General features: G+C 50.7%; 2 long non-coding RNA genes across 4 annotated transcripts in view; both read left to right on the forward strand.

Moving 5' to 3' along the window:
- The window catches only part of LOC308652598, a 184,948-nt gene that overhangs the window by 50,999 nt on the left and 109,486 nt on the right, over positions 1–24,463 (forward strand). Inside the window, exon 5 of one of the 3 annotated variants that reach the window (XR_014022832.1) lies at positions 961–1,112. The exons of 1 other annotated variant lie outside the window; for it this stretch is intronic. This is a non-coding gene — a long non-coding RNA (uncharacterized lncRNA). Of the gene's footprint in view, positions 1–960; positions 1,113–24,463 lie in introns of those variants that run through there. One more of the 3 variants, XR_014022833.1, reaches the window with a different exon arrangement.
- LOC308652600 lies at positions 2,356–7,112 on the forward strand. The gene is made up of 3 exons (XR_014022836.1): positions 2,356–3,729; positions 4,238–4,583; positions 5,061–7,112. It is a non-coding gene; the product is annotated as an uncharacterized lncRNA (long non-coding RNA).

A 24,463-nucleotide genomic window follows, 5' to 3' on the forward strand; every position in this document is an offset into this window, starting at 1 on the left:
AGAAAACCTAACACATCTTTCTAAAAGTGTGATTTGGTGTATTACACATAAAGTCGCACAGACGCAATGAGCTGCAAAAGCAGAACTCGAAGGAGGTCACCTTCATCCAAGAAACACAGGGAGAGGAGCTCCACCCGAGCCTTGAGACTGGGAGGCCTCATTGGGTTGTGTTGGGTTTACTCGAGGAAGAAGAGAATGTCCTGTCTCTCATCATCCCGTCTCTCCTCAAGGCCGCAAGAGCAGAGATTCATTACCTTTTTAAGCCAACAGAGCTGGAGCCCTGAGCACTCTGGGCTCCATAGTGGTCTAGCTCAGACCACCTCCCCAGCTGACCCTCAGGCTTCAAGTCAGTGTGACTTGCCACAGGCACCCAATCAGGTTCAATGGACTGACCAGGAGCCCAGAGGTGCCAGCCTGCTGGGTTTTGCAGAAGATGGTGACAGCTGGTTGACAAACCGAAAGGACAATGAGTACCCGAGAGACACTGAAGTCTGAGGTGTGTGCCACCCGGGACCTTCTACCTTGGGGCTGAGGGCTGTCATCCGGTGGTGCCAATCTCCTTTTCACAGCCAGTTTTAAAACATCAAAGGAACTCAGGAACATGCCATGGACATCAGCCAGGCCAGCGCCCCAGCACCCTGATTCTTTTTGTTTGCATGTTCTCTTCCTCAGCTCACATTTTAACTTGTAGAACAGATTCACTAGTGCTAAACATGGGGAGCAGATCCTGCATTTGAACCTTGCTGCTTGGTCAAGGTGGGGGGCCTTTCACAAGTGGGAAAAGGCGATGGACTCTGGGAGCCCAGAAACACTTTAACACTCTTCTTACTTCCTTTCACTGTCCCTTGCCTAGAGAGACAATGCAAGCTTTGCCTTGTCCTGTAAAGAGGAGTCGCCCTACTTGGTGTGGGATTGCTGGTGCTAATAACCCACATGGCTCACTCTACTCTTCCTTTGCAGTTAATTGCCGCAGTCTGGCTGGGCACAAATCAGGAGCCACTGAAGCAGGAACAAACTTTATTTCTGAACTCCACCAGCACACTCCACACACGCTCCCCGGGAACTCCCCCAAACCCCACGCGGCTCCTCCAGGAACCATCCTCCAGCACTTCCCCAACGAATGGGAACTCTCCGGGAATCCCCGTGAGAGCTCAAGCGGAACTCAATCAACGGGAACTCCGCCAGAACTCAAAAGTCATCATCTTAATGGCTTGCTAGCGTCACCTCTCAACCACTACTTCTGGCAAAAATGCCATGCGTCATCCGGACTCGGCTGTGGCCCTCAACAGTTAATATTTTACCCCAAATTTTATTTTTTTAAAAATTCAAACCTGGGCTGGGGTTGTGGCTCAGTGGTAGAGCCATAGCCTAGCATGTGCGAGGCCCTAGGTTCGATCCTCAGAACCACATAAAAATAAATAAATAAATAAATAAATAAAGGTATTGTGTCCAACTACAACTAAAAAATAAATATTAAAAAAATTCAAACCCATGCAAGAGTTGCAAGAATGACACGCAGCAAATGTCCGCCTCCCCTTCATTTGGGTTTTCCGGCTGTTGACATTTGCTGTGTTTGCTTTTTCTCTTTTGCTCCAGACACTTGCATGCCCACACGGTAGTTTTTGTAGAGTCATTTAAGATTTTATTTCACACAGAATTCAGTTACTGTGACCCTAAATATCTTTGCTTCAAAGGACAAGAACATCCCCTGATGTCACAACAATACATTCACTGAAGGCATAACATAATCAGTATACAGACAAAATTCAAAGGTCTCTAATTGTCCCAATACTTAAAAAATTTTTTTTTCCTAATTTTTCCCATCCAGGATAGAATCAAGAATCACTCATTCTGTTAACTGTTCTGTTTATTTAGTTTCTTTAAATCTAGAAAAATTCCTGAGCCCCTCTTTGTATTTATTTTTTAGTTGCCAATGGATTATTTTTTACTTTATTTTTTATTCATATGAACCCAGGGCCTCACACATGCTAGGCAAGCGCTCTACCACTGAGCCACAACCCCAGTCCCTGAGCCCCTCTTTTTAAAAATCATCTTATCATTTTGATATTTTTGAAAAGTTCATGCCAAATTGTTTTGTGCAGTTTTCCTTAATTTGGATTCATCTGTTTGCACAGACCCTGAAGCACTCTTCCAGGCAGGAATTCTGCGTGGGTGACACGTGTCTTTCTCAGTGCTGCTCAGGGACGCCCAGCACCCCAGTGCCCACAGCAGTGCCGCCGACTTAGACCGCGTGTGAAGCCGGTGTCCACCGTATTGGTTTCTCCCTTTAGAGCTCCCTGTTCGGCTCCTGTTTCTAGTTAACAAGCGACTGGGGAGTGACTGAGCACGCTTGCTCACCATGGCTGGTTTACATTTTGGTATGCTCGCCTGTGGTACTTGCAGCTCATACATCATTGGACAGTTCAGGACGATTTCATTTTCCTCATCTCACCAGTTCTCAGGTGTCCGAATCCATTGTCACCAGTGCTTCCAGTTCTTGTGGCTGGTTGTCTTTATGGGTTCACTGCTTGAGTCTAAGGATCTGAGCGGCCCAGGGTCCAGGGTCTGCTGGCAGAGGGACCATGTCCAGCCCTCCACAAGGCTTTTGACGTTGAGTGGCAGTGTCAGGCTGGGCTTCCCACCTCAGTGCTCGTCTGAGATCACTGTTCTCACCGCAGAGAGGCCGGGAGACCCTGGCCTCCCTCTCTGACAATAGGACTTGTGAAAATCTTAAGGGTATCGCCCTGTGCGGTCTCACAGGGAGCCAAAGACAGGAAAAACCCACCTCAAGGTGGTGGGCTGCAGTTTTTTGTCTAATAGAATATATTATAAATTGAGACTGAAAAGTTCACACAGTTTTTAAAAGGAAAGTACCAGCTTTCACTGAAAGGGACAGAGATGGTACCATTGAGGGGGACCTCTGACTCCTCCACTATAAACCAGCCACTGGGAAACTCGGGGCACTCATACTGCACAGGAATGGTGACTCAGAGGGCAGGGCCCAGAACCCAGGGCGCGCGCGAGTAAGAGCCAGAGAACAGCGGCAGACTGAGCCTTCATCAGAAACAGGCGACAAGGGCCAGACAGCATTCAGAATGACACGTGAAACGGAGGTTGCTGTGTGCCTCTGTTTCCCTGGGCATCCCCCGAGGGCGTGCTCAGCCACCAGATGGGTGGGTACGCGGGGCCGGTTACCTTGGTTCGCTGGTGTTAGGTGGAGGAATGGAGCTCAAATCACTGTACTAGAGAAACTCTAGTACGTTTAAATAACTTGAACTGATGTCATGGTGGGATAAGACGTGGTGGGTTTGGAGGAAGAAATGCGTGTTTTGCAGGGGAGGGGCATGTGAAGTACTGTAGCCAGAGGGTTGACTGAGCAATTGTATTTTCTGGAGATGGGTACAACACATTTCCTATTAGTTTTACAAAGTGACCCTGACACCTCTCCCATTGAGGGGCAGGGTCTTGTCCCTCTCCTTGAAATCAGGCAGATGTAGGACCACACTGGCATTGAGGATACGGAATGCATAGTGCTACTGTGCCCTGTCTGGCTCTCTCCAGATGTTTGCTCCTGAACCCTAGGCCCCTGACTGTAAGCCCACATGGCTGCATGGAGCGGCAATGTGCCAGAGTTCCAGTTTGCTGCCCTAGCCGAGGTCCCAGCAAGCAACCAGTATTGACCACCAGCTCCATGAGCAAGTGAACCCTCAGGGGATCCAGCCTCCTGTGGTGAGTAACCCCCAGGAGTCAGGGCTCCCCAGCTGAGTCCGTACTGTGGTTCAGAGGTAAGCTGTCCTTTCTGAATTTCCGACCCACAGAACACATGGGTATAGTAAAAACATTTCTTGTTTTGTTTTTGTCATAAGTGCAGGGTAGCTTGTGTCACAGCAACAGTGACTGAGATGTCGATAGAATTTGCATCTCGCTGGGGTTGTGTAAAAGCTGCATCTTGCAGCTACCCACCATTCTCATTGCCTCTGTGCGGAGGCCACCTTTGGAGGTGGAAGTGGAAGACAGAAGCAAGTAACTAGGTGTTCAGTTGCGGCGGGGTGCCAGGTAGTGCCCAAAGAGAACCAGAGCCTGGACATTTAACACTGCTGGTCTAACCGATGTGTTCCAAAGTCAGACTCATTGGGCGTGTATTGAGCACTGAGTGAAGAGACGAAGAACATACAGGGTTAATATTTCAGCTTTTCCTCCTTAACAGGGCACTTTTCTTTATATTCTCCACTTTAAGGTCTCAAGGCAATTACCATTGTTCCTCCGTGGACAGTTTTGATATGAAGCCACTTGACAAAATCTGCAGACTACCTGCCTTTGGGTCATGCGTTGGCCCCCTTCTCCACCGTGGTGGAGACTGGAACCATTTGGGGCTGGAATCACATTCCCTCCATTTCCCAAGTGGAAGCTTTGACCCCCAGTACTTCAGGGTCTGACTCTTCTCGGGTAGGGCCTTCAAGAGGAGTGTGTACACTGTGAGGACCCAGAGGAGGGGCCCCGGTGGGCAGCGCCATGGAGCAGGCTCTGTGGAAATGATGGAACGTGGGCACCTTTAAACTCATGGGGACTGAGTGTGTGAGGAGGTAAAGGAGACCTGGGAATGGGTGGGCAGCAGAGCGGCAGTGTGAGGTGGCCTGTGAAGGGTCAGGGCAGAGGTGGCCAGGCAGGCAGACCAGACATGCTGGGCTCCTGTGGGAGGCAGGATTGGGCAGGTAGGGTGGGTGGAGATTATGGTGTCCTTGAAAATCAGGCCAGGGGCTTCTCCCAGTTCTTAGGGTTGATCTGCTGGCACGGCACGAGTGTCCCTTCAAGCACCCTGGGATCCATCACCAGACACAAGTGAGCTAAATCCAAGCTTAATATCATCTTCTTTTAAAAATACTTTGGAACACAAAATAATATTTAACTTAATGAATAAGAAATACTCAAAAGGAAAGCTATGGGTAAAATACTGTGCATATAATTCAGGGAGTTACTTTAAAGTAGACCAGAAAGCACTGAGTTGGCTTTTAAAGTCTCTTTTAGAAAGGCAAAATCTTCCTGCTGTCTAATGCTTACAGGTAGAGGAGGAGCATTCGGTCATCACCTACCCAGCTAGACCAGGATGGGTGTTGCATTTTGGGAGAGCATGTCTTCTTCCTCACCACAGTTTTCCGGGAGCTCATCTAACCTGGCCTTCCAAAGCGCAGATGAGAAAACTGCCATCCAGAGGCTCAGGTGGGGACCTGGCAACAGAATCAGAATCCAGAAGAGCCAGTTTCTGCCTGCATGGCCCCAGGCGGTTGAGTCCCAAAGTGGAGCGTTGGATTCTAGTCTTGGGATGGCTGCTTCAGAGTCTGATGGGCCCATGTGCCTCCTAAGAAGGGAGAACAGAACCCTGCTTTCCAGTACCTCCGGGGGAAGCTCCCCGGCCGTCTGTTGACACAGGGATTCCTGGGACCACTCTCAGGCCTACGGGATCAGAGCCCTGGAGTAGGGGCTGGAAATCCACATTTTAACAAGCAGGTTTTATTCATGTGATTTTTACTGACACTAAACTTTGGGGCCCCTGGCCCAGGGCAGGGGCAGATTTCTGCAGGCGCCTCTCTCAGCCGCCTTCCCTTGCCTCCCGCCCACGCCCTTCCCGTGTGGGTGCCTCACTGCGCAGCTTGCTCTGTCTCACCACACTCTTCCTCTTTTGGCTGCCCAGCTGTTTCCCTGCCTCTTGGCTTCTCTTTGTGCTCTTACTTCTCCCCTAGCTGGGACGCACTCTGCTGTCTCCCGAGTGCATTCCCAGTGGTGCTGTCCCTGAAGGGGGGCCCAAGGCGAGGGCCAGGAGCTGAGCCCAGAGAGCAGAATCCAGATCAGAGGCCGCTCAGGCCGCACCCCAGGAGCTGGAGACGACTCCAAGCTCAAGGGAGGACTGGAAAAGCTGCAGGAGGTGGATGGGTTGTGGGGGAGGGAGGGGACAGATTCATGACACAGGAAATTCCATGAGGAAGTGGATCTGGGAGCCCAAGGTGGCTGCAGGGCAGGGCCAAGAGCCCTGTGCACACCTGTCCCCTGCCTTCCCAGTGGCCTGTGTGTGGGTGAGCTGATGAGGACGGAGGTATCGGGTGTGCCCAGTTGCACAGACACCTCCCCAGACATATGCCAAGTGCTTACTCCAAGCAAAGGTTTGTCCTCCATTTGTCAGACGGGAGACTTGGCTTTACAGTCAGCTGGAGAACTTGATGGCGCAGGGATGGAGGCTTTTCCAGGTGTCTCTCGCACAGAGGTACAGAAATCGGGGTTCCAACGGAACCATACTTTAGGCAGAATTGAGAATCAAAGCTTGCTTTGTTTGTCCGGTTCCACCTAACAAGCAGGTCTAGAAACACCTAGATAGTTTATGGACCTGTGTGCACAAACTCTGCACCAAATAAGTGCTCAGTACCTGTTGGCTCTGACCTCTCCTTATTGGGAAAGGGTTGTGTATTTGCTGTGGGTCTGCATTAATCATGAGTTAGGCACTAGGCTTGGCCTCCTGGACCTCTCACAAGGAGGTCTTTGTGTCAGAACACCTGGAGGGAAGATCACAGGTGCCCCGGGTCCTCAGGAGGCCTGGGAATACAATTGCTCCTGTAGCTCCATTTGGCTGTCCCTCACCTGCTGCTGGAGGGTGTGGTACATTCCACAACCCCAGGGTGGGACAGCACCAGAGGAGGTCAGCAGCAGGCTCCTGTCCCTCCTCCTCAGTGCTCCCTGACCTCTGCTCCTTCTGGACTGAATGAGGCAGAAATCTGCTCTCCTTCCTTATTCCTTTCTTTGTGTCCCCAGGTGTCGCCCTGACCAACCTTTCACCCAGAGGGCTGTATTCCTTAAGGCAGGGGTGACCCTGGGAGTAGGACCTGCCCAGTTGTCCCCACCCCCACTTCCAGGGCAGGGAATTTGCCCGGTTTTTCTATGGATGCTGACTGTGTTTGAATCTGCTTCCTGATCTTTCACAAGCTGCCTCTGCACATTCCAGGGCCAGCCCAGCCTCTTCCTCTTCCGCCTTCCCCAGGACCACTTGGGTCACCATGGCTCTGGGACTTCCCCTGCGCCTCTGGTCTGCCTGGTCTTTCCTCATGCTTTCTTCACTGCTGCAAACATTCTGTTGGTGCTCCCTTCTGCTGAGCTTCCAACCAAGGCCACCTCAAAACCACAGTGGCCTTCTTGCTGGGCCGCCCCTGGCCCTCTGTGCTCCCGCAGGCCTCCTGCCGTTGCCCTTCTCTCCTGCGTCATCATTGGCTGTTTGCACCTGTGCCTCCCCAGGGCTTGAACAGGAGCACCTCAGGACCTTTAATGGTGTCCCCAAGGCCAGCCTCAGGGCTCCTGCATAGTGACTGCGTTTTGAGAATCCTAGTGCTGGCCACTCAGTGACCTGAAAGATGAGCAACTGGAAAGGGAACTTGGGGTGCACTAATCTGCATGTCATCTGCATAGAGCACCAAACTGAAATCTCCAGGGTCAGCTGGACTCTGGAGGACAGAAGCTCCAGGTGGCGGGCTGCTGCTGGTGGGGGTGGTGCTTGTGGTCGCACTCATTCATTTGTCCTGTTCTCTCCTGGCTGCTTTCCCTAAAGGAAGACCCCTCTGTTAATATTGAGCAATTTGCCACTTGTTTTATTCATGACACAATAATGTCCAACACTGACTTGTCCCTGGGTTACTATCTGCCCATGTTAGGATACACGGTCCTGAGCCGAGGTCCCATCTTCTGCTGCAGGTGCAGTGCCTGGCCCAGTCCGTGTGGATGAATGGGTGAAAGGCCACTCACGGCGCTGTGTAGCGTGTGTGGCACACTGGCCTAGGTCCTGGGTGGGTGAGGTTGCAGCCACAATGCGGTGACAGGTGTGGACACAGCAGAGCCCGGGGCCTCGGCGGGATGGTGAGCCAGTGCAGACGAGGAGGAGGTGAGGGCCAGGAAGGTCCCCCTTCAGGTTGAATCCTGAATGGGAGAAGCTCGCCAGGCAGTTGGGGCTGGGAAAGGCATTCTAGAGAGAGAATGGGAGGGGAAGCAGGTGGGTCGCAGCTGGAGCCTGTGTGTGGGGAGGCTGTGCAGGAGCTGGCCGCTGGGCAGGTGAGGACTGTGACTTTATTTTCTCTGGCTCCGGGCCCACACACAGACCTGAAGGTGGCACGGCCCTGCCTGGGGACAGTGGAGTGCCACCTGTGCTGATGGCCGGCCCTTGACTCCTCCTGTCCCTTTCTCTCTGCATTGTTCTGGGGAGCAGAGGAGAGAAAGGCTCTGGGCGTCCCGCCTAGCGGTCTCTGAGGCATGCCGCATGGGGAGCACTGGGCCATGCCCGCGGGGTGTGCCACTCTGGGCAGCCACCTAGGGGAGGCTGGCAGCTGCTTTGGGAACTCTGCTGAACCAGCTGCAGGAGGAGGCGAAGGGGAGAGGAGCAGGCAGCTTTCCGACCACTTCAGGCAGCACCTCCTGACACCCTGTGTCCTTGAGCTGGTGCCCTTGGAGGTCTGGGTGGGGGAGCAGCAACAGCCAGCCTGGCTCACCCCTCCCTCCCTTCCACTCTGCTTCCTTCAGCCAATCCTTAGCAAGTGTCTGCTCCATGCCAGACTCTGTTGACTCACTGAGAGGTGACCTTGGGCAAAGCGGTCACAGTCCACACCCTCTTGGAGCCGACTCCCAGCTGTGTGCGGGCAGCAGACCCCATAGGAAAAGCAGACAAGCAGCTCCTGGGGTGATAGGAGTGAAGAAGAAACAGAGCAGATAAGAAGGACAAGGGCGATGGGTGCAGGGTGTGGGTGCTTGAGTGGGAGCAGGGAATGGCCTCACCGGAGAACCCCATTGAAGCAGGTTAGGGGCACAGCGCTGCTGAACACACCTGCCCTAGTCCAGGCAGGGGTCTGGTCTCCTGTCTGTGAGCCACAGAGCTCGCTAAGGCCGTGGGGGTGAAACAGAATGATGGAGCTGTCCCCTCCCTGTGCAATTCCTTGCCACCCCTGATTCATCCCCTCTTCCCTGAAGAGCACGATTGTGCCCCGCAGGGATTTCACAACTACAGATAGCAAAGAGTCACGTTCTTGCTTTTGTATCCCCAAATAGGTTGCTTCATTCTCATACTTTCCTTGGGAACACAAGTGTAATGACATCCATTTTTGAGGGGAAGAATCAGAAATTTAGAAGTTCTTAAAACTTAAAGAACTATCAGTGGCCTTAAGAGCTAAAGTTTTGATTTGCCAGAGTCGAATTCCTTTTAATAATCCATTCAAAACCGAGATTGTCCAGAGGAGAGGATGCCGAGGCCCTGTCCTAGAGACTACTTAAGGGGCAGGGTGGGGAGAGAGGGCAGCTATAGGAGACCACAGGGGCAAGCTCAGATCTCCTTGGAAGGGCCTGCGTCTGCCTTCCCACTCTGGCTGATAGGGCGAGGAGCGGGGACCTGACTCCTAGGTCACCTCTTGCTCTCCGAGGTGGAGGAGGGGAGAGAGCTGTGTAGAGGGGTCTCGGGAGATGGGCTGACCAGCAGTCTCCCCTTGCCTGATGGTTCACCAGGGGGAAGGGCTCAGCTCAGGGTTAAAAGGGGCCCAGAGTTAGCTGAGAGGTGACCCCTGTACCTTGACACAGGGATGAGGCAGAAACAGTGACCCGTGTGGAGGGGCCGGTGCAGTCTCAGATGGGCCTTGACAGGATGAGGGCCGTGGGGACAACTGCCACCCGCCATGGGCCCTTCACTCAGGTCATCATGCCATGTCAACCCCCAGACTCTGATGCCACCTCAGGGTGAGGAGGACATCGGGGAATGACCACATTTAACTCTGCAGTGACTGCTCTGCTGACCTCAGTGGACTAGACCCAGGTTTCTGCCCACAGGCAGAACTGATGATGCCTGGCACAGAGCCGAGTTTGGAAGGGTGAAGAAAGCCACAGTGTTCTCCAGGTGTGAATCATGTGGTTTTAGAGTGGAGCATTCTTACCCTCTACACTACTGCTGACCATGGTGTCGCAGAGAGCTCTCCAGGAGATTTTCCAGCTAAAAATGCATTGTCAGATTTGTGTCCTCTGAACCCAAAGATCAATTCTTCTGTGAAAAAAAGTGTGAGAAATTCCTTAGCTTAAAAGCTTGGCGTCCACAGGGCAGGTGGGAGGTGGGCCCCCTTGTTCTGCTACTAGCATTGGTTGTCCTCGAAGCCACCCCCCAACATCCTGCTCAGTGTTTGGCGTTTGGTGAGCACCGTGTGGTGCTCTCTGCAGGCGTTTCCACCCTGACGGGAACTTCTGCACCTGGTGTTTTGGATTAGGGAATAAAAGAAGTTTCAGGTTAGAACAGAGTGTGGCCTGAGAGGCCAGGTGGGTATAGACAGAGAATTCAGAATCAGGTGGACTGCGGCTCTGCTGCTGGCTGGCCGTGTGAACTTTCTAAACTTGCCATTCATCTTTGAAAATGGGCATCATATCCGCTTGAGTCTTGCAGAGCTATTATAAAAACAAAGTGAAGTTTTGTTCTCATTTGCTGGGACCCCCAGAACAAAATACCATGGACGGGGGGCTTAAGCAGTGAGAATTTGTTTTCTCATCATCTAAGAATCAGGGGCTGCACGGCTTCTCTCTCGACTCGCAGATGTCTGCCTTTTCACTTTCCCCACGTGGCACCCCCTGGACTGGGTTGTGTGTCCTAATCTTATGAGAACGACAGTCACTATTGCGTGATTCCCAGGGGCTTTATTTCACCTTAGTTACCTCTTCAAAGGTTCCATCTCCAATCGCAGTCAAACTCAGGTCCCGGGCATTAGCGCTCCTCTGTACACATGTGGAGGGGTGTTGTTCCCCATGGTCTGAGAGAGAAAGTGCAGTGGCTGCTCCCGGGGGGGGGGGGGGGGGGCTGTGTGGAGGCCTCCTCTCTGGCTGCCTGGTCTTTTGAACATACCCAGACTCCTCCATCTCCTGACATACACCTCAGGGGCCAAACGTGCCCATGCACACCTGCGCCTTCTTGAAGCCAGAGCCGGACGTTGGTGCCTCTGCACGTCAAGGGTGTCTCTCTGCATGTCTGACAAAAGGTCGGTACTCAAGTAGCTTCAGCTAAGTGAATGCTGCATTCCCCCTGTTCTGCCTGGACTTCCTTTGACAGTGGAAGGAGCCAGTCTCTTGGGCATCTCCACAGAGACAGTGTCTTGGAGAGGTTTCCCTCGCTGCCAGAACCCAGGGGAATGGGAGGGTTCTGTGGAAGAGGGGCTTCCGGAGTGTTTGCTTCACCAAGAAACTGTGGGGCAGAGTACCTCTATTTGCTTGGTGATTCTTTCTTACAGAGCCAGGGTTTGCCCTCTATTTCTGTTTTCTTTGTCCTTGAGGCTGTACCCACCCAAATGCTCTGTTATTGAAGAAGGAGATGTGAGTCAGGTGGCTCTGTGGGTCCATGGGGGGGGAGTGCCCTGGGGTGGGTGAAGCACCAACTCACTTCTCTGGTAAGGAGGACACAGAGCCTCAGTGGGCAAGGACATTTAGAGGCTCTGACTGCCCCGCCGGTGTGTGGAGGTTTCCTGTGCAGCCAGCAGAGGGGCCCTGAGGCTCCCAGAGCTGCAGGTGTCGGGGATGTCCATGGGGGAGGAGGACTTCATCGGATGCTCCCTTCAGAGGACCGCTGGCGTGTGTGGCATCCTAACATGGCACTTTGTTTATTTTTAGAAAACCCCACTTGGTTAGCGATTCCCTTCGGTGGCCAGTATCGACTGTGGTCGTCCTTCCGAGGGGAGAGGTAACTATTTGATCGTGGCATTTGCTGACACAAGGACATGCTGGTTTCTTCAAAATCAGTTGAATTGAAGTCATACTGGCATGCTGATGAAACGCACCTGGGAAAAGACACCCAGCACTGTTCCCTGACGTGAGTGGTGTGCACAGATGACGCTGTGATGGGCAGCTCTGCTTCTGCTCTGCAAGTAGGCTTTCACCCTGGAAAGAAGGGGACTTCATTCCTGTAGTGGCGGTGGCCAGGTGGTCATGATAGCTATGCAGGAGGGCATAATATGGCTTCTCACCCACGATGAGGGGTGGTTTTGATTGCTCTCTAGAGTGGTTCTGAGGTGTGGTCCTTGGGCAGCATCGTTAGCATTATTATGATGATAGTGTCATTCACATCCCCAGGAACTTGTTAGAAATGCAGGTTCTCAGGCTACCCGAAACCGTTCAATCGGAGACTCTGGGGGTTCAGCGTTGAGCCTGAACGTGCTGGCGGCTCAGCTTGGGTTTCACCGTGGACGTGGCCTCTTCATGGACATGGCTGGAGGCGGTTCCTACTGTTCTCTCTGCTCTGCTGGTTTAGCTCCAGTGATGGTTAGAAAGTTCCTGCTCCTGGTGGACCATGATTTGTTTCCCTTTGGGGCACAAGCATTGACTCCAGCCCCTGCCTTTGTCCATCAGTGTGACAGCCGGAGGTGGCTATTGCACTCACATGACCAAGAGCAGAACATTGCTAAAGGATCAATTAGAGCTTATTTGGGGACACACACTGCTTGAATGCCTGCCACCTTTCTTTTTCTGTACATCTACCACTCATTCTTTATCTTTTCTCCACGAGTAAGACTGAAGGGGAACATTTTTTGAATAGGAAAAAAAAAAAAAAAAGAGCGAGGAGCCAGGGTTGGAGGTCTACCATTTGTCTGGGAAGTAGTCCTCCTGGCCACCCTGAGCCGGGGAGGTCTTCTGTTGGCTGCAACATCACACAGGTGGGTGTAAAACCTCTCCTAATGAGCAAGGTGGGCCACTGAAATTGAGCGAGTTTGACAGGAGGGCGATCCTTGCAGGTCAGGGTACCCAGGAGCGTCCTGCAGTCAGGAACCAGCTGTGGTATGTGGTTGGTGAGCTGGGACTCTTCTCTCTTGACCCAGGCATCCCAGAAAAAAGAGGCTGAGGTGAAGGGCTTCTGTACTCTGTTATTAGGGCCCTCTTAGGGAAGAAGGGTGAGAGAAAAGAGATTCGTCTGGGAACAGGGGACCAGCACACAGTGTGGCTGAGTGGTCTTCACGGACCGTGACAGCTCGCTCGACTCTGCTGGCCTGGCTCCTCAAGGCCAGGTGACGGCCTCAGAGCACAGTTCTTCCTGAGGGAGAAAGAATTTGTTTATTGGCTTTCTTCTCAGGTATGTCAAAGGTTCGGCCCCAGAGTATTAATTTTCCCCAACTCTGGGTCACAGAAAGGCGGGCTCCGTGTTGGGTCCTACTGTGCCTCCTGCTTGGTTGTCAGTAGGGTGGGAAGCGAGGGGCACTCCGTGTGACGCAAGAGGAGGAACAGGAAGACTTACCTGCACGAAGCTGGTCAAACTCAGGCCGAGCGAGTGGCCATCGTGCTGGCTGGAGCAAGAGTCAGATGAGGCTGAAAGGACCCGAGGGGCAGGAGAGCTTCTGCACACCACTACAGCAACTTGGAGGAACAAATAGGGGTACAGAGTTGATACCTAAAATTTTCATCATTGGTCTAGGTAATGGCAAAGGGTATCATTTCCAGTCTACAAATATTTACACTTTAAGGAAAAAATGGGTTATACTTCCAGGTATGATGAACGAAGACCCTACTTGATGATCACACTCCTCCCACCCACAAGAAAACCACTGCAAAATCTGGAATAAGGACACACAGACTGGGTTCACAGCTGCATGGGAGGAAGACAGATGGCTACTGACCCCAACCCTGAAGGAAAGGAACAAGTCTGACTCCAGCTACTGAGCGCAATGTGCGCATAGAAGCACCACAGACACAAAGCGTGTGGTCTTTCAGGCCTGAGGATTAAGAACAGTGAAGTCAGGAAACCATAACCACTAAAAATAACGGAAAAATTCTGGAAGGGAAAGAACCAGAGAGAGGATCCCAAACACTGCTCACACGGGTCTTGGTTCTGCCTGGGCCAGCCAAATGCAAAGATCTGAACAGAGATTGGAAGCATCATATAAGATAACTTTGCAATTGAAACCTAGTTCAGAAAATACTTGCTAAGACAAAGGTCATGATGCTCACTGGAGAATTTCTTCAACATAATGTTCAAAATGTCCGTCATAGAATCCAGAGTTACCTGACTTATGGAGAACCAAGAAAATGAAGCATCTCCTCAAGGGAAAAGAAACGACTCAGGCCAGACCCTGAGATTGAACAGATTCTGAAACTATTAGACAATGATTTAAGAGTAACTCACATCTATCCTCAAGGAAGTGAAACCAAACCTATAGATATGTCCCAATACTGGGAATCAAACCCAGGGGTGCCTTACTACTTAGCCATACCCCAACGTTTTACATGTTTATTTTGAGACAGTGTCTGATGGAGTTGCCCAGGCTGGTCTCCAACTTGTGACCCTCTTATTTTTGCCTCCATCCAAACATACTTTTAATGCAGGTCCCTCTAAAAACACATGGATCTCATCACTCTTTTCAAATATCCATTTGAATCCAAATTCATCTCGTTTAAATATTCAAAAGTTACATAAACAATTCTTTTTTAACTGTCAGAAATTCCACAGTGCTCTTTCCTTCTTGCAATAAAATGCTCATTTCACTACTCCCTACAGAATCTTGTCCAAATGTAAAATAATTTTATTGTTCAAAATCTTATGATTACTCTATCGTAATTCTCCCTCTCTCTTAAAAGGTATTAAAATTTTGTTTTATAAATGGGCATAAGGCCCTAGGTGTTAAGAATATCTAAAATTGAATGATAATTCTCTACAGTATTGCTGTACCGTTGGTTGAAGCATTATAAATGTGTTATAAATTTTGATAAATAGTCAAAAGAACAAAATTTTATTGCAAATGTCTATCTTAATGAGACAGATAAAGTAATTTTATTTTAAAATTTGTTTATGTATTCTTGGGTGAATATTATTTATTTATAGTATAAGCTAATGTTTCTATATTTCAAATGTGTGAATACTGAGGAACTTCATATAAATAAGATGAAACTGAAAGGGAGTTGTATCAGTCACACTTAACAGTTTTTGCTTATCAAAAATAATCAATCCTTGGGCTGGGGTTGTGGCTCACTGGTAGAGCGCTTGCCTAGCATGTGTGAGGCACTGGGTTCGACTCTCAGCACTGCAAAGAAATAAATAAAAATAAAGGTCCATCAACAATGAATAAAAATATCTAAAAAAATAATCCTTAATGATCCCTCATGAACATGTTCAACTTTGTAGAAAGCCAACAATTGTGAACTATTTGATTTGTGAAGATTTTTTTCTTTTAGGTCATTAGAAATATTTTCTTGTCACAGAAACAATATTTAAAATTGTCCCTGTGCCTGGTGCCCTGGATCCTCTCTCATGCTGGGTGATCACTGAAGGAAGTTTAAGTGGGCATCAGGACTGTGCCTTACATAACGCCTACATGGCGAGAGGTCAGTGGCGAGGGGAACTCTGGCACCAGCAGCCACGTTCTTACTCTGACTCAGGAGGGTTTAGACAGAAGGATCTAGAAATTGGCTCCACTGAATGTCTGCACTACTGTGCTCTTCCTGGAGCTCCACATCATGAGAGTAAGACCCCTGACAGAGGAACGCCAGGAGTAAGAGAACAGAGATGCAGTTTAGAATCGTCAGGCTTCTTCGCCTACCCGTGGAAGGCCCTGGCTCCGTCCCCAGCCACACACACACACACACACACACACACACACACACGCACAGTCTTTTGCTTGAAAAGGTAAGAAAGAACTTCAGACTAATCGCAGTCTGCAATTCAGCATAAAAGTGGGAAATCTTGGGCTGGTACAGATGAGCACAGTCTTATGGTTTGCATGCAGGTGTTCCCCAAAAGCTGTTAATGTAGGACTGTTTAGAGATGAAATGATTAGATTGTGTGAGCTGTAGTCTAATGAGTGGATTGATCCATTTGATGGGGTGATACTTTGAATGGACTACTGGGGGGAACCGTGGAGGTGGGTCTCTTGGGCTTGTATTTTATCCCTGGTGCCTTACCCCCTCTCTCTGCTTCCTGGCTCCATGAGCTGAGCAGCTCTCCTCACCACTGACCCTCTGCCATGAGGTTCTGCCCCCCACAGGCCCAGAGTGGGAGCCTAACTTCTGAAACTGGGAGTCCAAAGCCCACTTTTCCCCTGTAAGTTGTTCTGGTCGGGTATTTTAGCTCACAGGGACAAGAACTGACCAGCGCGAGTGGTATCTAAAGGGCAAATGACCAAAATGAAGTCTTGGATTTCCTGGGGAGACAGAAAGTAGCGTTTTCCCTCTTAGCAGTACAAAGCAGAACCTTACTGTGCAGAACTGCCAAGGAGCGAAGGTGGAGAGCAGCCGCAGAGGGTGGGAGCAGCCGGCCGGGCAGGCGCCATGGTATGGGCAGACTGCAGCGTGTGCGTGGAGTCCGAGGATGTCTGCGGTGTGGACAGCTTCTAGGGTATCAATAACACCAGAAGGCAACCACCCATTTCAGTGAGGTTCGACCCAGGACATAGATAAGAAGACAAGCAGGAGAAGACACTCGGAACTGGAGCAGTGGTGGCATGTGACTGAGGGCCCGAGGTGCTCAGTTGTGCAGTCTCTGGTGGCCCCAGGGGCGCAGGAAACAGGGTGCAGACTTGTGCCCTCGCTGTCGTCTCCCTCGGGCTGTGTCGTGTGACCCTGTGTCGCAGTTCTTCTCGTGGACTCCTGATTGTCAACTTGTCACCTCAGACAGTGCCTCATATCTCAGTCACCGTCTTTAAACACTGGGAGCTCTCTGTTTCTCTCTGTCTACTGTGTACAAAGCACTGAGCAGAGTATACCATCGACGGTGTGGCGTGGGTTAGAAAGGAGAGGGCTTGCGGGGCGGGCAGTGGTGAGGCTAGTCCTGCTGCGTCTCACATGCAGGAGGGTGAATAGGTAAGTCCTTAAACCAGACACTAGGGCTGGGGTTCTTTTAAGTGGCAAAGCCTAGCCCACGCTAGCTCAAGGAGGAAAAAAGAGGGAATTTTGGCCATGGACCTCAGGAATTCAAGGAGTAATTCAGGTAAGTGCTGATCCAGGGCCCAAATGCTACCCCCGAAGACCTTTCTCCACTCTGCATCCACCAGTGAGCCTGTCCTCAGCTTCCACCCTCCCACACATTCCCTGGTAGCTTCTCCAATTCCCATGTCCCCACAACATCAGGCACAAGAGAGGAGATCTACACGCCATTATTCCCAGAAAGGGTGGCTGAGTCCACTTGGACTGGTCCTATGTTCCCTGTTCTCTCTCTAGACCACAGCGAGGGCAAGAAGAACAAGGTTTGCCGGTCTGACTTAAGCCAGCTGGTGCTCATTTCTGGAGCTGAGAATGCACTTCACGTCAAACAGACCGTACAGCCGTTTCTCAGGGGAAAATCTGGGTGCTGTTGTCAAGCTGGGGTGCAAACCCACACAGTCCAAATGGCATGCAGAAAAAAGCTGAAACATGTGCTATTAACCTTCACAGAATTTTAAAATTAAATGTCTTAAATCATGTAGTGTTCTTAGTGGGGAACCTGGTAAAAACTCAGGAGGCACATAGTCATTAGGTCACAGTGTTAAGTGCTGAGAAAGAGACAAAGGGAGTAAGCTCCCTGACTCCAGGAGACTACGCTGGACCCAGGGTGGACCTGAGGAAAACATCTTGATTGTCACTGCGTTCAGTCCTGGAGTGGAGTGAGCTTCACAGGAACAGGAGGAGAGGGCATCCCCCTTCGCAGGAAAGAGGGAGTGTCCTGCTTTGGGAGCCATTCAAAGAGGCCAAACATTTTTTCAGGGATGTTGACTTGAAGGGTGTTCTGGTTTGGATGTGAGGTGTCCCCCAAAAGCTCACCTGTGAGACAATGCAAGAAGGTTCAGAGGAGAAATGATTGGGTTGTGACAGCCTTAACCCAACCAATGAATTAATCCCTAGCGGGATTAACTGAGGGGTAACTGAAGGCAGGTGGGGTGTGGCTGGAGGAGGTGGGGCGCTGGGATCGTGGCTTTGGGTATATATTTTGTATTTGGCTAGTGGAGTCTCTCTCTTCCCTCCACCACACTCTTCCACCATGATGTTCTACCTCACCTCGGGCCCTGAGGAGTGGAGCCTGCTGTCTATGGATGGGACCTCTGAAACCGTGAGTCCCCACATAAACTTTTCCTCTCCTAAAATTATTGTGGTCAGATCTTTTAGAAACAGCAGCGAAAAAGCTGACTAAAACAAAGGGGGCGGGGCCAGATGGCTGCCTGCCTCCTTCCTGTTCTAATGTCCCAGGGAGGAACACTATGTCGTTGAGATACGCGCAGCGTACCACAAAGAGCCAGAGAGTGGGAATGAGCCAAGTGTCCATCGTTGATGAGCTGATAAATGAAACGTAGTCTATTCACACAATGGGCCGTTATTCCGAAATACAAAGGAGTGAAGTACTGATACTTGCTAGGTCAGGGGTGAAGCTCAGTGGCAGAGACCAGCCACAAAGGACCACGTAGTGCATGATCCTGGTCATACGAAATGCCCATAATGTACAAATCCGAAGAGACGGAAAGCAGAATGGTAGCCGCCCAGGCCTGGGGAAGGGGAGGAGGGGGAAAGCTGGAAATGGGCAGGACGCTTCTTTTCAGGGTGATGAAGACATTCTGGAATCGACCGTGGTGACTGCCTAATTATGTGAGTGTGCTAAGACCATCGATGGTACACTTTAAGTGGACAAATGGCATGGCCTGTGAACTCTCTCTCAATAATGCTTTTATATAAAGAAAAAGTGCATGCAGAAGAAATTCTAAGAGGAGAACAGAGCTGGGGCTCTGCAGAATGAGGCTCGGGACTGTGCGTTTGACAGAGGGCTGAAAGAGGCAGAGGCCAGATGCCAGCGCTAGACCTGGGAGGAGGCGTTCATTGCAACCACTCTGCACTGTAGACGCTGCAGCACGAGGACCTCGGGGGCGGGGGTGCCAAGGGTGCTGGGTGCATCTCGGGGCCCCAAGGCAGGCCTCTCTGCTCCAGCTCCAGCCCTTGGCCAGTCTGCAAGAGCAGGTCTTCCAGATGGCCAGCCCCTCCATCGCCACACCCTGTCCTGGGGCTAAGGCCTTTCTTTTCCCGGAGCCCTGTCCTCTCCTGTTGCAGAGTCTCCTCCCTTTTTTTGTTTTGTGCTTCTTCGACTAGTTCTCTGTCCTTGGCTAGGCTGTTTCTTCTTTTATGATCATCAATGAGTCAGCTTTTGACTTTTATATTTCATTTATTCTTCCCTGGGGTCCTCTGTGACTCTATCATAAAGGTTTCTTATTTTAAATGTGAAGATTCACTAATACACTTAAAGTGAGAAGATCCAGTTTCTCAAGAGCTATTAGGATGAAACATTTTAGACAATAAGAATAAGGACAAAGTAACCTGGCATTTAGTTGGACAGTTTATACAACGAAGAACTTGAGGGACTCCTTGAAATACCTTTTCTCTTTTGACTCTACGTGGTAGTAGGGGCACAGGGGTATGTCTTACCTAGGGTTTGTTTGAAGAATCCTACTCAACTCAAACCAATGCTAGATTTCACATCCATTTGTCCATTCAGTCGTTCCTGCATTCATTCATTTGTTCAAAACCACTGTGTAATGAGCATCTGCTGTGAAGCAGGCACCCGTAGGTGTAGGAATATGAGAATGTGAGAGGCCCGGGTTCTCACTGTGATGCACCCCAGCAGGTGGTAAGCATGCACAGCCTCAGGAGTCATTGTAAGATCAGAGTTGCCCTGCGTCATCAGGGAGCAGTGGAAGTCACCGTCAGACCATTTCACAGGACCTCGGGTTTCTCGCCCCTCTTCCTGCCCTTGCTTTCCAAGGAAGTCCCCCAAAGTGCTGGCGAGGGCTGAAAGGGAGGGAAAGGCACCCCTCCAAGCCTTCAGCACACAGTGGGAAGCTGGAGGAACCTCACTTGTTCTAACATGGCAACACGTCGGCACCGAGACACATTGCAAAGTCCTGGAGTATTTGAAAAGTCATTAAAGTTTACCATTTTCAAGTAGGTGTTTTAGTTAATTCAAGTGGAGGTCACTCTAATTAAATGAATGGATCTCATTTTTTTTAAAGAGGGAGAGAGAGAGAGAGAGAGAGAGAGAGAGAGAGAGAGAGAGAGAATTTTTTAATATTTTATTTTTTAGTTCTGGGCGGACACAAAATCTTTGTTGGTATGTGGTGCTGAGGATCAAACCCGGGCCGCACGCATGCCAGGCGAGCGCGCTACCACTTGAGCCACATCCCCAGCCCATGGATCTCATTTTTTAAAAAGTTTAATATGAATTTCAATTGAAGAATTAATTTTAAAATTCATTTTAATTCAAGTATAAGATACATAAGAAAGATCTGAAGGTCATATGCATACAGGGGGTGATTTCACAGACTGTGCACACCTGCAGAGCCACACGGGGTGTGCTGGGCCCCCAGAAGGCCCGCGTGCCCCTTTCATTCTCTAAACTCGGATTTCAGGAGGACGGATACTTTCTGGCAGATACTTGTTCCGTGCTAGGCTTTGAAGATGCCATATCATATTAAGAGTACCTTTTATTTATTTTCATGTGCATGTTAAAGGATCCCCTGGGGATCTATTTGATATTAGTCGTTTGATTTACAAATCCTTCTCTTTCAGAGAGCCAGACCTGTCCTTCAGCCCAGCATTGTGGGCATTCCTGGAGTTTTCCCACAAGTACAGGAAATTTCCATAATGCCAGGGGCCTTGCAGCCCTGAGAGGAGTGGGGAAGTGGAAGTTTCTCTGACGGCTGTGCCAGGCCCTGGAGCAAACCAGAGCCAGGATTTCTTAATGCATTTCCCCCTTCCTCTGGGGAGCACAGCGAGCCCTGTGCCCTTGGCCACTTCCCTCCTGTCCTTTCCTGCCCATAATGCTGATTACGGGATTTCATATGACTTGCTAATTCCTCTGAATGGTGAAGGTCACTGTAGGGTGAATGTTCCTTAGACCACTGTGATCACAAGGTTGCTAGAGAGGTTCACATCCAGTGTTCGGACTCTGTGCCCTCGAATTCTGGGAGTTTGTGGCAGGACAGTGGAGGGAAGAAACAAACCCAAAGGACCTGGTAGCAATAGGAATGGAAAAGGCACCTCTGTCCACAGGAGGACTGGCCTTCACGGAGCAAGGCCCTGAGGGAGGATTGAAATCCCCAGGAACAGTGTAGGTCTCAGAAACTTGGCCAGGTCTCAGAATTTCTGACAAGTCTTCTGTGCGAACACGCACCTGCCTCCCCCTGAGTTCTGATTCTCCTCCACTATTTGTTTGCTCCAACGTCAGCTGCGTTAAAGGTGCCGGATCTTCTCTCCTTCTTCAAGCCCCAACCTGGATGTTCTGTTTCTTCCCCTGGGAGAGATAACTTTATCCCCTCCTTTCCTGGGAATTTAGAGGTTACCCAACATGATCTTCCTTTTTTTCTTCTTGCTCTTTTCTCTGTCCCTGAACACAATTTTTCACATGTTCTTTATTTTCAAGCGTCTGAAAAGATAAAACCCTGCTTTGGGTCCCAAGACAGTTCTAGGTGCTCATTCTCCCATACAATGCTTCCTAGTCATCTACCACTTCCCTAAACAGGTTTGAAATATGCAAAAGTAGAAGCTGTAGTGGCACACACCTGTAACCCCAGCAGCTAGGGAGGCTAAGGCAGGAGGATGGCAAGTTCAAGGCCAGCCTGGGCAACTTGGCAAGGCCCTAAACAACTTAGTGAGACCCTGTCTCAAAATAAAAACAGAGCTGGAGATGTGGCTCAGAGGTAAAGCACCCTTGGATTAAATCTCCAGTACCCCCTCCCCCAAAATACACAACATTAGAGAGAATAGAATAATGATCCCCTATAAGCCGTTTTTAGACTCAAAAGTTACCCTTTCCCTGCGCGTTCTCTTTCCTTTCTCTGTCACAGAAGTATTTAGGAGCAAATTCCATCACAACCTCGTCACTGCCACTGTCCTCACCCTGGTCTGGTCACCAGTGTGTTTCACAGGATTCAGTGGCCCCTGAATGGGTCTCCCCACCTCTGCTCCGGCCTCCTTCAGTCTAGTCATGGTGCAGCAGCCATCGTCACCTAGTTAAGGCGCAGAATGGTGATGCTGAACCTCTGCTCTAGCACTGCCCCACTGTTGGAGGCGGTAGCTGTCTTGGGGTTTCCTTGGGCTGTACCCACTCTCCACCACTTCTCCACGCCACGTTTTCTTGTTCTTCTTTTGCTCACTGCACCCCAGGCACTGGGACCCTCGGTCCTCTGGCTCGAGGGCTCTGCACTGTGGTCCCTTCTGCCTGCAGCATTCCTCTAGGCATCTGCGAGAGTCACACTCTGATTGCTCTTGGATGTTGCTGAACTGTCACTGAAGAGAAGCTGTCCAGTTGTGGGAGCAGACGCCCGTTTACCTTACATTCCCTTTCTCCATTCCTCCACTCTGCTTCCCACTCTCCCACCTCTCAGTGTCATTACTGTGTCCCTAGAGGGAACACTCTGTGCAAAGGAAGGGAGGCAGTCCTAAAAAGGAAGGTGGACGTGGTCCATATTTCCCCTCTGCTGGATCCATGAACATAGCATCTCCCACCCCCGCTTACCCATGCTGCTCCCTGATCTGAGCATCTGGGAGCAAAGGGGGGGGGGGCGATGGTGAGTTTTAACATGGAAGGGTATTTGGAGAAGCGACTTGTTTGAATCAAAGACTTATCCAAGCTGTGACCTTCAAGTGCCCTTCAAACCCTGGAGACCCTTCACATCCTTCCTAGCAACCACTTCTACGTTCGCACCTCTGAGAAGACATATTTACCTTGTGCCTTTTGCAGCTTTTGTTCAGCTCTGCAAAAAGCAGCAGTGAAAATCTCCTAAGTGTCAGACCAAAGAAAATTGGGCACGGCCTCCTGGCCCCTGGGAGCAATGCTGCAGAGAACAATCAAACGGCCCGTCCTGCTGCCTGCAAATAAACACACAGGTCTTGCTCCTGTCACTGCTGCACTGCCTGCCACCGAGGCCCAGGGGAAATTAGAGACTTTCTGTCCCCCGCCAGGCTGGAGCAAGGCTGATGGATTCCTCTTGGCCAGGGCTGCCTCCACCTCTAGGAACACAGGCCTGTGGCCCAGTGGCTTCCACACCTGCCCACAAACAAGGATCGCTTAGAGGACATTAACAGATTTCTGGATGTTCTGAACCTGAATCTTTGGGTGGAGGCCCAGAAACCTTTATTTTAGCTAGCTCCGTGTGTGTGTGTGTGTGTGTGTGTGTGTGTGTGTGTGTGGTGGGGGTTTCTACGGCCCTCTGTAACTGTGCCATGCACCAGGGTCTGAGAAGCACTCCCCTTCCTTACTCTCCTCTAAGTCATCTCCCTCTCCTCCCTTTCTCTCCTTCCCACCTCCTTCTCCTCTTCCTTCTGTGCTGGGACTTGAACCCAGGGCCTGGTGTCGGCCTAGCTGCCCTCCGCAGCCTTCCATCTGCCTGTGCTAGGAGGCAGGTTTGAATAAATCCTACCTCCAATGACGTCGTCCTCCGGGAGAGGGAGAGGGAGGTGGCGCCTTCTCCTAATTCCTACGAACCCTGTCTGGCTCTGTCCCTCAGCCCTACACTCTGGGCACTTCCCACAGTTATCATCTGTCCCCTAACATGGTCCCTCTTCATGGTGGTATGTGGGGTTGGAGGAGGGGACAACTGGGGGAAGCACCAAATGACAGGGAGCCTTGAACATAGCTAGGGAGCAGGACAAGGGAGAGCGTTTGCCAGTGTTTAGCCAGGGACTGAGCACCGTGGCTGGGGGTGCGGGAAGCGTGGCTGGGGGAGGCAGCCGCTCTCAAGGACCACCATCCCCTAGGAACAGGTGAGCATCAGTTGCCTACCTGGGATAGTGACAAACTTTGGAAAAGAATCGCCGTGTGGCATCTTCCAGCTGGGGGCTTGGATCTGACTGGTTACTCCTCCTCTGCCTTTCCCCCTTCTGAATAGCCTTGAACAAGTACAGCGGTGGGGAGGAGGTCTGGGCCCGGGAGTCAGACAGAATTTGTAAATGATGGTGTAGCTCTGGGCTCCCTCTTCAATCTTTCCTGGAAGAAGGAGCCAGCTCCCCAGGATTGCAGCCGGTTGTGGGGTTCAGTGCTGCTCCGGGGCTCCAGCCAGCTTTAGAGTGGAGCGTCTGCCTCTCCATATTGTGAACTTCTAGAGGCCACAGCTCCTGCTTCAGGCTCCGATCAGATCACGAATCCCGCGGTTATTGGTAGGGGGCCAGCTGTGGCATTATCTCAATTGTGAAGTCCTTGCCAACCTGCTCAGGTGGGATTAATGGCGTGGCCTACTTTGCTCTCTGTTCTTCATACGCAAGTGCATATACTGTTACATGAATGGAGGAGTGAATGAGTCAAGAAATCTTACCTTGCTCTTCCTGGTAGCTCGAGAACCTTGCCCAGCACTTGGCCCAATGACCACAACGTCACAGCACCAAGTGGACGTTCAGTAAGTGTCGGTCTTGCTGGACTTCACTTTCCTTTTTCTCTTCTTGATGCAAAGACCAGAACGTATTAGTGCTGACTTAAGGGATTATCAGCTCTGTCTCA

This window comes from Spermophilus citellus (assembly GCF_964194105.1).
Source record: "Spermophilus citellus genome assembly, chromosome: 6".
NCBI lineage: Eukaryota > Metazoa > Chordata > Mammalia > Rodentia > Sciuridae > Spermophilus > Spermophilus citellus.